The sequence below is a fragment of the Anarrhichthys ocellatus genome, unplaced genomic scaffold (assembly GCF_004355925.1).
Source record: "Anarrhichthys ocellatus isolate YVR2014 unplaced genomic scaffold, GSC_Weel_1.0 scaffold9, whole genome shotgun sequence".
Taxonomy (NCBI): Eukaryota; Metazoa; Chordata; class Actinopteri; order Perciformes; family Anarhichadidae; genus Anarrhichthys; species Anarrhichthys ocellatus.
This window is the reverse complement of record NW_022280039.1, coordinates 954,263-970,484: the sequence shown is the minus strand read 5'-3', so window position 1 is coordinate 970,484 and position 16,222 is coordinate 954,263. Positions and strand designations below refer to the sequence as shown.

The 16,222-nt window shown below is 40.8% G+C and overlaps 1 long non-coding RNA gene across 1 annotated transcript in view; it reads left to right on the top strand.

Annotated features, from left to right (window-relative positions):
• LOC116384494 (uncharacterized) overlaps positions 1–4,918 on the top strand; it is a 36,539-nt gene extending 31,621 nt beyond the window's left edge. Inside the window, exons 3-4 of the long non-coding RNA XR_004212813.1 lie at positions 1,185–1,283; positions 4,578–4,918. This is a non-coding gene — a long non-coding RNA (uncharacterized LOC116384494). The remainder of the gene's footprint in view (positions 1–1,184; positions 1,284–4,577) is intronic.
• The last annotated feature ends 11,304 nt before the right edge of the window (positions 4,919–16,222 follow it).

Sequence of the window (16,222 nt, the reverse complement as noted above, 5' to 3'; positions counted from 1 at the left end):
CGGCGCCAGCCCCTCTGAAGCGCTCAGCATCCCCCCGCTTATGGGATGGCGGATGTGTCTGGGGGTATCCATGACAACACTGCTGCATGCCAGGGACATACCACGGCAACATGGCCTGGTAGAGTTGGTGTCGGTGTGTGTGTGTGTGTGTGTATCCATTAAGGCCCACATATCTCGGTGACATTAATATTCACTCACTCAGGCAGGGAAGCTGCTGCAGCCTCTATCAGTTTGCTGTTAGACAGGCATGTATCACGGACCTTTATTTCAGCCTTTGACTGAGATGCTCAGCATGAATATGTCCACTGGATACATGCTGGCCATGACACGGTTGTCAAGAAAAGCGCCTTCTTGCTTATGATTCGGCGTGGCACAGTTTTATTCTTGTGCTACCGTATTTTATACTTTCACAGTCATAGAGAGGTGTGCCCTCACATTCACTCAGGTCATGAAGCACAGGTCAGAACTCCCTGACTCTCTAAAAAAACATGGACACACACTGACACACACACACACACACACACACACACACACACACACAGTGACTTACAAAATCACACTCGTAGCTCTTGCACAGATCAAGCTGTGTTATAATAATCCCATCTGGGACGGCCTGGATTCTCACTCAGAAAGTACCCACATAATGATGCTCTGATGAGTTCCTGTGTGTCTGTACAAGAGAGAATGTAAGCTGCTTTAATGTGTCACGGGTTATATCGTGTGTTTTTCAAACCCACATCCCTGCCCACACACACGCTCACACACACATGCATGTAGACTCAAACTCAGATCCTGTGGGAGTGTATTTTTAACCCCGACTGCCTGTGCATTTGCTGAGGGGTTAAAGGACCGAATGGTGAATCAAGTAAATAATTCACAATAGCTGAAACTCTTTCGATGTAACCTCAGAATGAATGGGGGAGGGAGACCAAAGAGAGTTGCGTGGTGGCACAAAGTAGTCCTGTTCATTCCTGCTTAGTGTTTTGAGTTAACTGCACAAAGTAGAGAAAAACAAGTGGGTCAAAGAGCAAAAGCAATAAGTAATCTTGGACTCTCATCGTCTAATAAAGTCTGATTCTTAGCGGGGTCTGTAAAATGCTATGATACCTTGCATGTATGTGTACTTGTTTCAGTGTATTTGTACATCTACAGCACTAAACATTACGCCTATCCTGTCTTTCTAGGTTGGATGGAGACCTCGTAGATCATGACTCAGAAACGAATGGCATAATATGTGGAGTCTTCAGGCTGAAGACGTTAAGGATATTCAGCTGATCTCAGAGGTGACTGCGCTCTCTCCTTTCAAGCATCACGATATCTGCCATCTTGTAATATGGGCTGTATTTTACGAATTCCCTGCTATGGATCAGCAGTCGCTGCATCCTTTTTCTCAGTGAATTCTGTATCAATGTGTCTGCATTTTGAGTGACATTGCTTCTGTCAGACGGCTGATCGAAGGAGACACACAGAGAAATGCTGTGCTAATGAAATCGTCTGACCCACATATTTTAGTGCTATCCATTTCTCCAAAGACACAGAAAGGGCATTTATACAGGTAAACCATGACTGGTCCCTGAAGTGAAAGAGGGTTTTTTTCTGAAGGAAGAGTAGCATCCATTATTTACTATACTGGGGTTGCTAGACACTTAGGAGATAATGCAGTGTTTCAAGCATACAAAACATAGAGCCTCCTTGGTGCTGGCGAGGCCATTGTTGTGTGTTTTGAACACGTCTGTTTCCATCCATACTGACAGATGAAAAAGAATATGCCTCCCTAATGTTCAGAACCACGGACAGAGATATAGAGAGAAAGTAGGAGAGGGATAAAATATGATGGTGGAGAGATGTGTTTGTGTGTCAGTCATAGCTGCATGTGGTGCATGTTTGGTATTAATGTCCCCAGTCTGTTTGTTGGCATCTCTATCTGTCCAAAGTGACCCGAGTCCTAGATTATATGATGTAAATGAAGTAGTCACACACATGTTTGCACCTGGATGTGTGCATGCATGTGTCTTCGTCAGGTTTATCCTGCACTGAGTCTGTATCAGCAGTCTCTTTCAGTTCTGATAGGCTTCAGTTGAGTCTTATTCTCTGCAGATTAGCAGCAGCATCAGTTGCCTCCTCATGGAGAGTGGAGGCATCTGACTGCGCTCTACTGGGAATAGTTAGCAGAAGGAGAGCAAGGCATACAACTCCTCTACCCTGTTATCAGACTTGGGCAACACAAGGCACTACTTTCTGCCTTTGTCAATTTCCCGAGGGATACTTTGACATGAAATCCTTTTTTGTGGATGAGGGGAGACCACTCCCAAAAAATCCTGCATTTTTCCGCATAAATGCGCATTGTGATGGGGAGTATGACAACTATCCATGTTTGTGGATCTGGTCTGGGAAAATCTGGATCTGGATCTTCACCAGTTTCATTGCAAAGGCACCAGGACAATGACATTACTGAACACAGATTGTGTGGAGCAAGGCAAAAATTGATGATCAGAAAATTTGAACCACAACCAATAACGACCAGTTTGAATCAGTCAAACTGGGTCAATCTGGCAATCGAAAAGAAAGAAATACAAGATAAACTTACAACAAACATGTTGCAATGCCCTGTGGGTCTGCTGTAAAGTAGAATAAATCTCTACAGTTGATTTAGTCAATGAAATTTTATCACAACTGACTATAAAAATATGCCCCAGTTTGAAAGAGTTGACTATACTTTGACTTCACACCCATTATTCTGATTTGAGAAGATGGCTTGTGTAAAACATCTAGTTTCTACTAACAGGCCTTTGTAACTGTTGTGTCCTTAAATACTATAAGACAGAAGTACATGCGTATGTTACATTTTAGGCATTTTATATGTCAACCTGTCTGGATGTTTGAGTGGAAACATGTAAAGGGTCTGAGAGAATCAAAAATAATGATTCTACAATGTAGATAATTTTGTGAAAGGACCTAAATTCACAACAGATTTTCATGTATAGTGTTGTTTGCACTGATTTTGTGCAGTATTGTTGCAGCTATTTTTAATTCACCTTATAAACATCAAGCGCTAATCTGCCTGTTCAACTAGTGAATGTCAAATGCTTTGTTTGATGTAACCCAAATATCAGAGGCACTGAGAACCATCAGCAAAGCCCTGGACACACACGCACACACACACACACAAACACACAATTGACACACAGCTCCACACATTGCACAACTACAGTGTCAGCAGAGAAGATGAGGAGGATGCAGAGAGAGGCACATGTAGCTTTGACGAAGATCAGCTGCCACAGATAGACAGGCAGGCCAGGAAGGCAGTGTGTGCCCTTGAGGTGCTGTGTGCAGGCAGCGTGGTTTGCTTGGCTTGTCTGAATGCACCTCCCTTCATCTTTTGCATTTGGGTTGAGTTTGGGTGTTGATGTCCCAGGGACCCCCTGCCAAGCCTGAACTGTTCTATACTGTCAGCCAAACATCTGAGAGATTTGTTGAATGAGACAACGTGGCTAAAACAGTACTTTTGTATTTTTTTTAAATCCTTGGAAAAAACTGAAGGGAGTTGCTGACTTTTAGCAACTTTCAAGAGATTTCAAGTGTCTGACAGGATAAATCAGCAAATACATTTGGAGTAAACCTTTAGGAACAAGTCCGTCATGGGATCCTGAAATGACGTGTTGGTTTTCTTTTGTTGTGTTATGCAGACAATGACACTGAAGATTTAACTGAGCCAGTCGGACATCCTTGCTGTCTCAAATGACCCCAGCTGTCCTGCACAGCCTATAGATTCATGTTGGACCCCAGAATACCTTTCATGCTTGTCAACACGCTCTATAGTTTCAGAGAAATGTAATACCATAATGTCTTTCTGGAGGAAGGAGTGTCAGGTATGGCAAGAGTAATGGAGAAAGGGCTGGAGGTGCTGGTAACCCAGGTTTGGCCGGGTGTAAAGGGGATCCGATAAGGCGTTCCCTAGACCCTACAGTCTCCCAGTCTCAATGAGAGAATAATAAGCAGCTGTAACCCTGAGACACTCCCAGGCCTGTGTCCTCAGCTACAAAAACTTTCACCGTAGGTCTTATCAGGTTCTAAGGATATCACGTAAGACAATACATGTGAGAAGTGCAGTGCGAACAATGGGAGGAAAGTGCAGCGTGATATGAGGGGGACTAATGTCAGCGGCTATTGTTGAGGCCTTTGTCACTGTCAAGTACACCGGGAACTCACAGCTCACTGAACTCCTTTCATTCAAGGATCTTGCTTTGGGATGTGATGAAACTCTACAACAAGTGCTGTCCCTCAGCAAAGGCAGATTGTACACACAGAGGTTATGTGTGTGTCACAGAAAAACTGCAACTAACAGGTTGCTGTAAGATCCCTTCTGGCTGGGAATAATTACTTAGTTTTACACATATAGTTTCTAAGAAAAAATTTGCTTTCGAAAGTGTTGTGTTACACAGGACGTGGTGAAAATTCACCAAAGGTTCTTCATGGAGCTTTGATGTAATAATATGTAATAGTATGTAAATTATCTACAAAGATTCTTGGAATGTCTTTAAGGGTGTTTTCATTATTTGTGTATTCTCTCTTTTTAGGTAAATGAGACATCCTGAGCGAGAAGCCTGAATTTCATCAAGAAAGGAGCATCAAGATGTCCACTCATAACTCCCTTAAGCTCTATGAGCTTCACATTGCTCTACAACACTTGAACCTGCATTGTATTCTCCATTTCTGTATTTATGTCAACTGGTTATATAATACTGTACTACCGGTCAAACAGACAAATACTGTGACCTTGCACGTATTTATTTTAAATGGGAGGATACTGAGGTTGAAAATATGTTTCACATTGAAACTTGTATTCGTTTCATGTAATTGATTGAGTCTAACAAGTATATTTTTTGACAGCTAAATAAAGGCTTTTCTTTTCTTTTAAGTGATGTTTTAGTGTGAGTTATTTCCTCCTTCCTGTGTAGTGCTTTGGCACTCCAGGTAAAGCACAATGTGCTTGACATAATTGGGTCCTATTTGGCTATGAAAAGAGAGCACGCACGCTGATAAAAGCTGAAAGGGTGATCAAAGCACCATGCGTCCCGATCAAAATCATACACCTGACACAGTTGTAGTTTATCCTGACAGACTAACGAAATGTGGGGAAACAGGTTCAGACAGTACTAAGAAGCCTCCCTGTTTAAAATCAGCTCCATTTCACAGTGTGTGCTGTTTTTGGTGTACTACTATATGTCTGCCAAATAAAATGTACCTGTGTGTGCAAAATATGGAACAACAATTAAAGACTACAATGATGCTCTGCTTCTTTTCCACATCTACTACCATATCTACTACCACTTCCATATCTACTTGTTGCCTTTTCCTCTCCATGCTGCCTGACATGGTTTATGTTTTTGAAAGAAAAGTAGAACAATCTAATTTTTGTATTCCTGTCAAAGTTTCCCTAAAATTATATTTTTAAACTACTACAAGATGGATCAAAAGTAGGATCCATAACGTCTTTGACAAATTATTTCCTTTGGGAAAGAAGCCTCATTTGTCTCCCTTTTCTATCTTTCATTACTCTCCATCTTTTTGGTCCTCTCCATTTTTCCTTCTCCCTTCTAATCACATTAATTCTCTGTCCCTCCCTACTTAACATTCATACTCACTATTTTTCTCACGCTTATCCCATTTTCATTTCCTTTACCAGCATCAATCTTCCCTTTTTTCCTACAACCGTCTTTCAGTCCTGTCTGCCCCCCCTAGTCTTCCCTCTCTCTCTCTCTCTCTCTCTCTCTCTCTCTCTCTCTATCTCTCTCTCTCTCTCCATTGTCTTTCTCTCCCTCTCAGATGTCAGATCACAGTCTACTCTTCCGCTTGCCCTGTCATCGCATTTTTCACACAACCCCATCCCTTAATTGGGCCTGTATCATCATATCATATCATGTAGAATATCTGATCACAGCAAGAGATGAAAGATGGCCTCCACCTATCCCCTCATAGACAGACAGACAGACAGACACACACACACACACACACACACACTGTAGATTCACACAACCGCACACACGTCATCGGTCGTATAGGACATGATCCAAGCTGATGGCTGTGTCTGAGTACATTTTTACACACAGTGTTTGCACCAAGTTGTCGATGTGATTGTTACAGTGTGACAGGTGAGGTGGTGTGTATTCCGAGAGTGTCCACTGATGTTTGTATCAACTGCTAGTGGCTTTTGTGATGAGACAAAGGATGCCCTGGAGCCAGCAGTGTCACATCTACAGGTAACTAGCAAAAGGAAAAGGAAAACATCAACAAAAAGTGTCTCAGGAGTGCTAAAATAGCTCCAGCATGTCTTGGCATCAACTTGAAGGATGCAGCACGAAATCTTCTGCAAGATATCCAGTCTTTCCTGCTGCTGACAGAAAATGCTTCAAAAATACTGAGACAATTAGCCATATAATGAAATAAACTGCTATTGGTTTCTGGTTTATACTGTATTTGCGTTCTCCAATGGCTACCTCAATCCAGATAAATAAAAGTGGCAATGACACAGAGGCCACATCTACAGAGTGCAGCATACAACTGAACCCCTACTGACAAGCATATGGTGTTACACAGCTGCACAATCTTAATCTACTTTTCCTTAAGACTCAAATTCCGAACAAATCCTATTTTAAGTTGTATTAGCATTTTGCCATTTTCTTCATATTAAATGTCATCATGATCACGTCATTTTGGATAGTCAAGAAACATCTATGAAAGAGCAAGTGTTTGCACTTGAACATTGATCTTAGAGTGCATGCATAAACAGTTCATTTACATTGGTTCTTGTACCACTGTTTGCAGGTCTGGCCTGAATCAAACGGGCAATTTTCAGCAACAGAAATGTTTTAATATATATGAAGGTGGTCACAAAGCTTATTAATTTAGTAGAAGTTTTCCAACATTTTATACTTGAGACAGGTGTGTCATGTGTGTGAGTTGTGAGCAGTTAAACTGAAGAGTAAATCTTTTTTGGAGGCCTACAATTATCCACTATTTCCAAAGAAAAATAACAAAGATTAGAGAGGTACAAAGAAAGTCATAATTAGTGTGTGTATGTATAAATATATTCACAGAATGCACACAGATGCTTATGGAGAAACACATGTCCATTTCATTACTGTTGTGTTTACAGTAAGTACAGTAAGCTGTTTCACTAAGTGGGTCTGAAGGCCTAAATCAGGTCAAATGTCAAAAGACCACTATGTGCGCAGATGAAGTTTCATTTTTGGACATATTGGTATTTAATTTTTCAAAGTGAAAACCAAATGCAGTTGTCTGTATGTTGCTTTTCTAAATGTTATCTACTCCACAACAAAGCTGCACAGAGCCTTGACTTTTTTTCTCACAAATGCTTAAATGCTTATTTTACTGTATATCCATGGGAATAGTGGACTCAAAATATTCCCATGTAGAACATTTATTGGGTAACACAAGGACTGTAGTTTAAATTAGGACACAATATAAGTCAACTGTGGGTTTTGTCAGTTTAAACAAATCCACACATCATCAACTGTCAGTAGTGTTTTAGACTTACATTATGATTATTTTAATATAATTACTGTAATTCAACTACTTGGGATTCCCTAAGCAGCTATAGAAATTGTTAAAATCATGGTTTGTTAACTCTTAGAGCCCAAAGCTTCTTTCTGTTTTCTCCTGACATGACAAGAATACTAATATGTTTTAATGAGCCTGGGTTCCAGCATGAGAATACGTTTGTCATTTAGATCCTGGGCTGGAAAACATGCAAAACCATTCAGGGTCTCACATATACTGTACATACAACACGATTTCGTATCTGGATGATACTTAATTTATAACATTGCTTCATCCATTACAGATAATGTTCATCCCATATCATATTGCATCACATGGTCGATGAATGTGAAGTGAAATCTAATAGAGACAGATTCAAACAGGTGAAGACATGGGCCTATAGTTTAAATAGGTCTTCCTTGAATCACAACGCAGCTGTCTGCATCTTTCAGTACAATTGAATTGAGCCAAGAGCATTTGGGAACCTCAAAGATCTCAGATGATACTTACACAGCATTGATCTCCTGAAGGCAGTAAAAAAATAAATGCATGAATTCTCCTATTGATGCAGAGCTAAAAAAAAATCAAAATGCTTGTTTTTACATTAAGGTGTTTTTTGGCCCGGGAACATGACCTTGGAAGCTGCTGGCAAAGAAAAGTAAAGAATGAAACTTCTAAACTCCATTATGTGATAGAACTTTTTTGCTCCTTTCTTTGTCTCCCTGCTTTTTTTTTTCCACTAGACGGCACAGTATTTCACTTTTATCTACAGATAGCAGGACTTTGTGTTATCTTATTTTGTTTGGGAGAAGATTCACAAGTACTATCTGCCCCATGATCCCAACAGGCGACAAGATACAGAACTCCAAGTCTGGAAACTTCACAGTGAGAAAAATGAGGTCTTGCTGAAACTACCTTTGGTGTGTGTTTAAATCTCTGGTTAAAGAAGATCTGGAACCCAAAGAGGCTGCCGGCTACATAGTGTTATGGCGCTATAAAATGCATTACAAAGATGTGAGCAGATTTTTAAAAAGCAGCTTGTTTAAGATCACAACTGAAATCTGCTGCTCGAAACTGGCGTTTGATTGGATTATCCAAGGTGGTTGAGGGTTAAAGGGGCTTTACTGAAAAAGCAGATACTTTCAAATAAAAACAATGTCACAAATTAACCGACTTTTCTGTCCAAATCAACCTAAATATCTTATTCTGCAAATCAGCTGTTCCCAATATTTTTCCTCTGATGTACTTCCACAGCTATGCACCTAGTGGCTAGCTATAGGTGCAAAGTGTGAAAGAAATGGACCTGCCAGTGCTCACTAGATGTTGGAATGGTACATCTGATTAGGGGTTATACAGTAACAAACTTGTCAATCTACTTACACTCTTTCTGTTAAATAAAATCTAGACAGAAAGAGTGGAGTTGAATGAAAAGACAAATTTAATGGATAATAAAAGGTCAGCGAGGAACAAGAAAATAACTTGAGGCTAAAGTTGGAAAATGTTTAAAGATAACCAATTCCTTATTAAAAAACAACGTCCTAGTCGTCGATGATGCAGTGATAGGAGTTCTCCGGGGCACCAAATGAAGAGGAGCAAAGAGTAACGTTAACGGGACACACAGAGTAACAGCAAGTTCCTGACGATCCATCGGAGGGTCAAGAGGAGGCCGAGGACCTCAGGTGAGACTGATAGCTAAGCTAGCTGATGTAGCGACAGTGTGAACGGAGCTAGCCGGTTAGCAGCAGAGCTGCCAATGAGGAATAATCGAGGCTGTTCGAAGCGTCAACGACAACAAAATTTGTCATACTGCCATCAAACTTGGCTAATGAAAGATGAGGACAAAATCAATAAATGAATAATAATAATAAAATAAATAGGCTACAAACTTTGAAATAATTTCATCATATCTATTACAGCGATAGCCCATGAAAATGAGTCCAGACGAAATTTGCCGAGTCTGGATTTAGTTTCTAGTCCGACCCTGTCCACGACCCTGTTCGATGAACTCAAGCACTGCTTCATCGACCCCATCTGTCATGTTCCAAGAGTGGTCTTTTAAATTGATTTAAAACTGAATGTTTCTTTACAAAATATACAAAAGTGGATAATGTAACAAAACAATCATTTATACCATTCATTTCAACTATTTCCATTACCTTTAGCCAACCATTTAGACTTCTCTGATCGTTATCGATATTGTTTTCACGCACCCTCAATTGCAACAGTGTTCAAATGTTACAGCTGACTCCATATGGAGGTTCTTGTTTGTTATTGTAATCGTTTTTCTCACTAATTAGTTGAGAGCTACTGCACAATCGTTCCACGTACCCCCATAGCAACTTTAGAAACACGCCCTGAGGTACCCGTCCCCCGATCTCTGCAAGACAAAGGTCTGGTGATCTGACTGTCTCTTCTCCCAGCAGCCCACTGTCTCACACTGCCGAGGCTGTCTTGTTGAAGCTGGACAGAAGACATTGCTTGTAACATGTTTCTGCGAATGAACATTTGTTTGCGTGTGTGGACATGTGTGCGAGTGTGTGTGTGTGTCTTTCTCTTTGTGCTCAGCCAAGAGTGATTGATTTTGAAGTGTAGAATCTTGACGGAGTGTTCGGCTATCCCAGGAGGCACGAGACCACAGGGCCGAAACAGACGAGCAGCCATCACTTTCTTCTTCTCTCTTTCTTCTTACTTCTTTCTCTCTCTCTCCCCGTTTTCCTCTGCCCTCTCTCATTCCTCACATCCATCCTACCCCCTTTCAATCTAACTCCTTTTCCTCCCCGCTATTTCTCCCCACCTCTCAGATGGGTTTATTGATATGTAATATTGATATTTATTGCTGGCTAAAATGAGCCGCCGTCTTGCAGGTGGTGGGTGGGGATTCCTGATGTGGGTCAATAAGAGACAGACATGCCTGGTGATTTGCTTTGAGGGAATTCACAGCTGCTGTAGCATATACTGCTGAGATTCAGCCCATGTCAAACTCTCATCCATAGGAAGAAAAACAACAACAGCAATGTGGAATGGAAGGGTTTAAATACTGTAGCTTTTTTTGCTCTCTCTATAATTTGTTCACTCACCTATCACTTACTGTCCACAGCTATGTGTATTTACAGTATATAGGTACTGTACATGGAAGGGAGTGATATGTGCCGTAGCAAGTGAATCCATAAGTGCTCCTTCTGCCCTCCATCATGTGTTTGTGGCGGCCTGAAAACTGTATCAAAGGTGAAAATATGGAATTCAATTTACATCAACACTTATGAAGCCATCATGGCTACAAAATATGTATTAATTTCTTTATATTACACTGATGGTTGACAATATATTTCTTAAACAAAATGGAATAAAGCGTTGGAACCAGTACCCAGGAGAGCTCTGTCAGATCCTGGTGAACCAACTCAACATAGCTGTGCAAACTTCAGATTTTGAATTTGTGAATTTCTGCCAATTGTGTCGTATCTTCAAGCTGCTGGTTGTCACAAGGACTACGGGTAACTAAACAAGAGGCAGTGTTCCTCTCTGCTCTGCCATTAGTGATGTCGTGTCACACGCTCCTGGGGCTCCGGCTTTGTTTCCCCATCATGCTCTCACTGCCTGCTGGTTGGTTTAAACAAGCAGTATTCTTCTTCTGCCTTTCAATTATACCATGCCCCGCAGCACCACCCTGCACCCTCCACATACACCAAGACAGGAGCTAAGAGAGTAGGAGGGATTGATTTGAATTTGGCGTTTACAATAATGGGTGTTTTGCGTTGGAGTTTTGCCTATTGGTGTTGTCATTGGTTGGTTCTAACTCCTTTTATGAAAAGATATTTTCTGTATTAAGTTTTGTTTGGAGTGGCACACCCATACAGAGGAACTGGAAAGATGTAGAAGTTAAGCCTTGAAGGAAGACCTGAAGTCAGTCAGGCCCATTTTTTGGGTGAATCCCAGGCTGTGAGACAAAGTAACTTGAGAGTTCAAAAGTAAAAATATATTTCCTAATTTGATCTCACTAAAATGTTCAGTGTCGCTACTTAATTGCCCAAAACTTCTTTCACTGCTTTCCCACTGTCTTGTCAATCCATCTCTCCTTTCTCTGAGTCCCACGGCAGCTAGACACGGGTCAAATTCTCCTATTGAAAGGGTGAGATGGAGGCTAAGACCTGGCAACCACAAAAGCAGGCCGTCTAGACAAGGCCCCACAGCCCTGACCCCAGTTAGACCCTGTCCCCCCAGGGGCCTATAATACCTTTTGTTTCCATGTTGATAAATTCTATTTCCTGTCGTACTAGCCACACAACAAACACTGTGACATCCAAAATTTGAAACTTGGACTACAAGCATGTACGTAGCAGTTACTGACTTTCAGAGTAGAAAAAAAATGGAGGCTGTATTTTACAGATATGATGACAATATTTTGAGAATATTACTATTTATTAACACATAATAACCAACAAAATCAAACACGTAGTAAATGCTGCTTATTTATTGTACAAACAGTTTGGAGGAATATGGAACAATAAGTGGTGATAAAGAATAAAGCAATCTTTAGTTAAACTGATGCTTCAGTTTGTTTTATTTTGGTTAACTAATTTGTTTCAATGTGGGTGATGCGAATATGTCAGGTGTTATGTTGACTTAGGGTCCTTGGTTCCCATAGACCCATGTCTGGATTTTGGGGTTTGGGGGGGGGTGCAGTTTGGTGATTTAGGCATGAATTATCATCTCGTCACACAGCGTAAATTAACATACAGGTTTAGATCGAGTACACAAGAGCAGGCCACTTCTATTCAATGGCCCACAAGGGAACACGGTCTGCTGGCCTGAGACTCCTCGTAGTGTCTGCTCGTGGCGAGGTGTTATGCTAATTAGTTGCTTGCACTACATGTGTGCATCAATACGTTGTTATATTGTCTACATGCCAACACCTATTATCTGACCAGGAAAAAACACTTTTAAAAGACAAGGATGTGAACAAAACCTTTTATCAGTTACCGAAAAGGTGAGAACATTTTTTAAATAAGGGGGATACATTTTGGTGTCGACAGTGCATTAATAAATCAGCCACAGAGTGTCATCATTCAAAATCATATCATCTGCACTTCGTAACCATCTTATATTGGCTGGGACTCTCTCGGAATAGTAGGCTGAGTATGTAATAAAGCACATAATGAGTAAAGCAACATATAGCAGTTTATAACCACAAAACTGCATACATGCTATAAATGGGCAAAACTAACTGGCTTTATATGCAATGTTTTTAGGGTGCTTTTTTCTTTTTTAAAACAAAAAAACATTATACTTCATGTCTGTGTCAGTGATGTGTAAGACTGCACCTACCAATTATTTTTTAAATCAATTAATTTTGTGATTATTTTTTCACTTACTCGATAAAGGACTTATTCATTGATTATTCTGATGATTATTTTATAAATTCCCGATTCATGTAATGATTATTTTACCCAAAATCAAAAAGAAAAACTTGTTTGATTTAATATTTCAATATTTTATCCAAAGATGTTCTCTCAAAAACAAACAAATGTAACAAGATAACAGACCCTTTTTTTGTCAGATGCCTGATCAGAAATGTACTGGACCTCATGTTCAAAAGTAGTGCTGTGACACACAGATTAATTGAATCACTGTATGTCATAACTCTGTCCCTGAATTTGAAAATCTGTATTTTTACTGAAGTACTACTTTTAAGGTATTGAAAAGTATTTTTGCATCAGTGTGGGGCAAGGGAAATAATCTAAATGTTCACAAACTTTAACAAATCTGTAACGCCATTTTCTCACTCATACATGACTGTTAAATTCTACAGAAAATATGAAACAGTCAAATAACAACATTAGATGATGCATGGTGTAACGTTGCATTGCCAAAAATAGCAGCGGTGCAGAAATTACTTTTAACATTAGGGCGATGAAGAATCATTTTGAAAATCAATGTTAAGTGCCACCACCAACAGAAACATGTTCCCTGTGTTGATAATCCTAATAAATCATGCTTTGATGGGGACACAAAGTAAACGGGACACGGTGCTGTGGCCTCGGGATGCTTTCACTTTCTGAAAAAAACCTACTTCCTGTTCTTTGCCCTCCATTTTACTGCCACCATGCCATTGCTGAGCTTGCCTTGGAGCTAAAATGTACACGAAGATAACACCAACACAGGGTCACGCTAGCTTTCTTCTGTTGTTCCGATAGACTCCTTGTCCTCCCAACTCCATCTTCTGCCTCCCCACAGAGAGCCATGAAGTGTCTGAGTCATTCTCGATTACAGTATGTATTTATAGATGGTAGAGTCAGGACCCAGCAGGCCCTGTGTGTGCATGTGTGATTTTAAGTGTGTGTGTGTGTGTGTGTGTGTGTGTGTGTGTGTGTGTGTGTGGGTGGATGGGTGGATGGGTTGTTCTAACTCGCACTGCCTAAAACTAGGGCCAGGAGTCCGATGACTCACCTCAGCTACTGGACACTTCTACCAGGAGAGCTGACGTCATCTGTCCTGAGACCGAGAGTTACTGCTCGCAGTGACCTCATTCTCTCTCAGGTTAGAGAGAAAAAATGCTAGCGATTGTCTGTCATGTAGGAGCTTAAAGACACTGCCTCATTTCCTCATTTCCGAGCACAGGTCAAAGTAAATATGTGGCCTTGCACTTTGGGAAAGCGAAGATGGTGAGGCCCCGCAGTTGTTTCAGAGGCCAGGAACTGGACAGTAAAAATGCGTCGGAGTTATCACACGCCTTTTCTTCTCCATCACCCACACGGTCATTCACCAACAACTGTATGTGTATGTCCAGATTTACACAGAACAGTGCACATGCACACATATACGCACACGTACAGACACAGGGCTGAGGCCTTCGTGTTGTTGATGTTTGAACATTTCAATTGAGAAGGATATAAGACCTGCAGCTGCCTGTCTCGCCCCGGTTGAATAGTGGGGGCCTTTTTTTTGGGCGGGAAGGCGAGAAGGCGGTGAATGCTTTCCCGATGAGAGATGAGGCATATTGAAAACTATATTAAATTACCCTGATTAACAATTTAGCCACGATCAGGCAAGCCATGGGGGTGCTCTATGGGGAGGCCGGGAGTCTATTCATACCCACAGCGCCAGGGTCGAAAGGTGCCCCAAGTTCACAGGCTCAGGCCCTTTGTTATGCTAACACCCTATCCCAAATCAGCTGCCTGCTCCATGGCCAGACACAGGCACTTCCCTGAGAACTTTCAGGGAGTCGTCATTCCACTTCATCTTAACATCCCCCCCCCCAACACACAGGCAGGCAATCACCATTGCCAAATTTTTTGCAAGTGGAAAACGGGTGGGAGATGTGGGATGTTTGGTATGTGTCAAGACAGACATTCAGGATGTCTTTATATCTTCGATATGTTGTCATTTCAAGCAAAATGTTGCAAAAAATTATCATTGTTTGTTTTGTTGTGATGTCAGGACTTTTTGAATTATAAAGGAATGGAAAAAAACATCGTATTTCAATATCTTTGCATGTGTTTAAAAAGGGGTAAAACAATTTAACCAAAAAGACTGACAATAATATGTTTCAGTCTTTCTGTCTCAAGGGAGCGAAGATCAATACGCATTAACAGGCCAGTTGATAGGACATGTAGTAGAGGTCAAGAGTCAAATGCTGGTCAAACACCCTTGACCTAAGGTCAAAGTCTTTAGCTCAAACATGCCATCGGTGCACAATCACATATTTGTCAAATCTTGACTCAATAACGACAACAGTGCATTTATTTGGATTTAAGAGTTTTCACAAATAGGTGTACTTAGTGAGACTTTTATTGTATTTTTTATACATTGTACAAAATCAATCATATCACAATGTTATTTACAATATTTCTTGACCCCATAATATTTTGACAGCCCATTTATTCAAAAATATTTTTGTGTCCTCAAAACATTCTAATTTATAATGAAAATGTATTCCAATTTTAGGGATAAAGCATACATGATGCACTCACACACACACACACACACACACACACAGACACACACTCTGTCACTGATACTTAACAACATCAACAACAACAGCAGAAATGCACATACTATACCAACATGAAATTGAATAAAATGTCTCAAAGAAACATGCAATATAATTATATACCGCAGTTTGGAAAGCACTGATTGTGTACAGCCACGGTCCTGAGTTGTAGGCGTGTATAGCTGCCCTCGTCTCTCACTACCGCTGAGCGAAAACCTCAAGCAGGAGAGAAAGAAAAAAAAATCCTCATCAATGCAAATTAGAGCCCAGAACCTGGGGAGCCTTGCTTGAGTCACCAGTTTTCCAAAAAGCCAAAATCACAGGCTTTTTACCTGCAAATCTTGTTGTCATACACGACTACAGATGCTCCATTTTAGCACAGGACAGTCAGTCATATCCATGGATTAGTCTGCAGTCACTTTAAAAAGCGTCTCCACACTCAGGCTGCCACAAGAGAAAATAAGGACGCTTCTAATTCTGCCAGCATAATTGCCTGATTATAATGAGCTTCTCTCTCTCTCTCCCTCTCTCTCTCTCTCTCTCTCTCTCTCTCTCTCTCTCTCTCTCTCTTCCTCTAGCTCTGCCTTTATTCCTCTGTGTCTGTTGCTAGATGCACACATACACACACACACACACACACACACATACATACACATTCACACACTAGTCTAATTC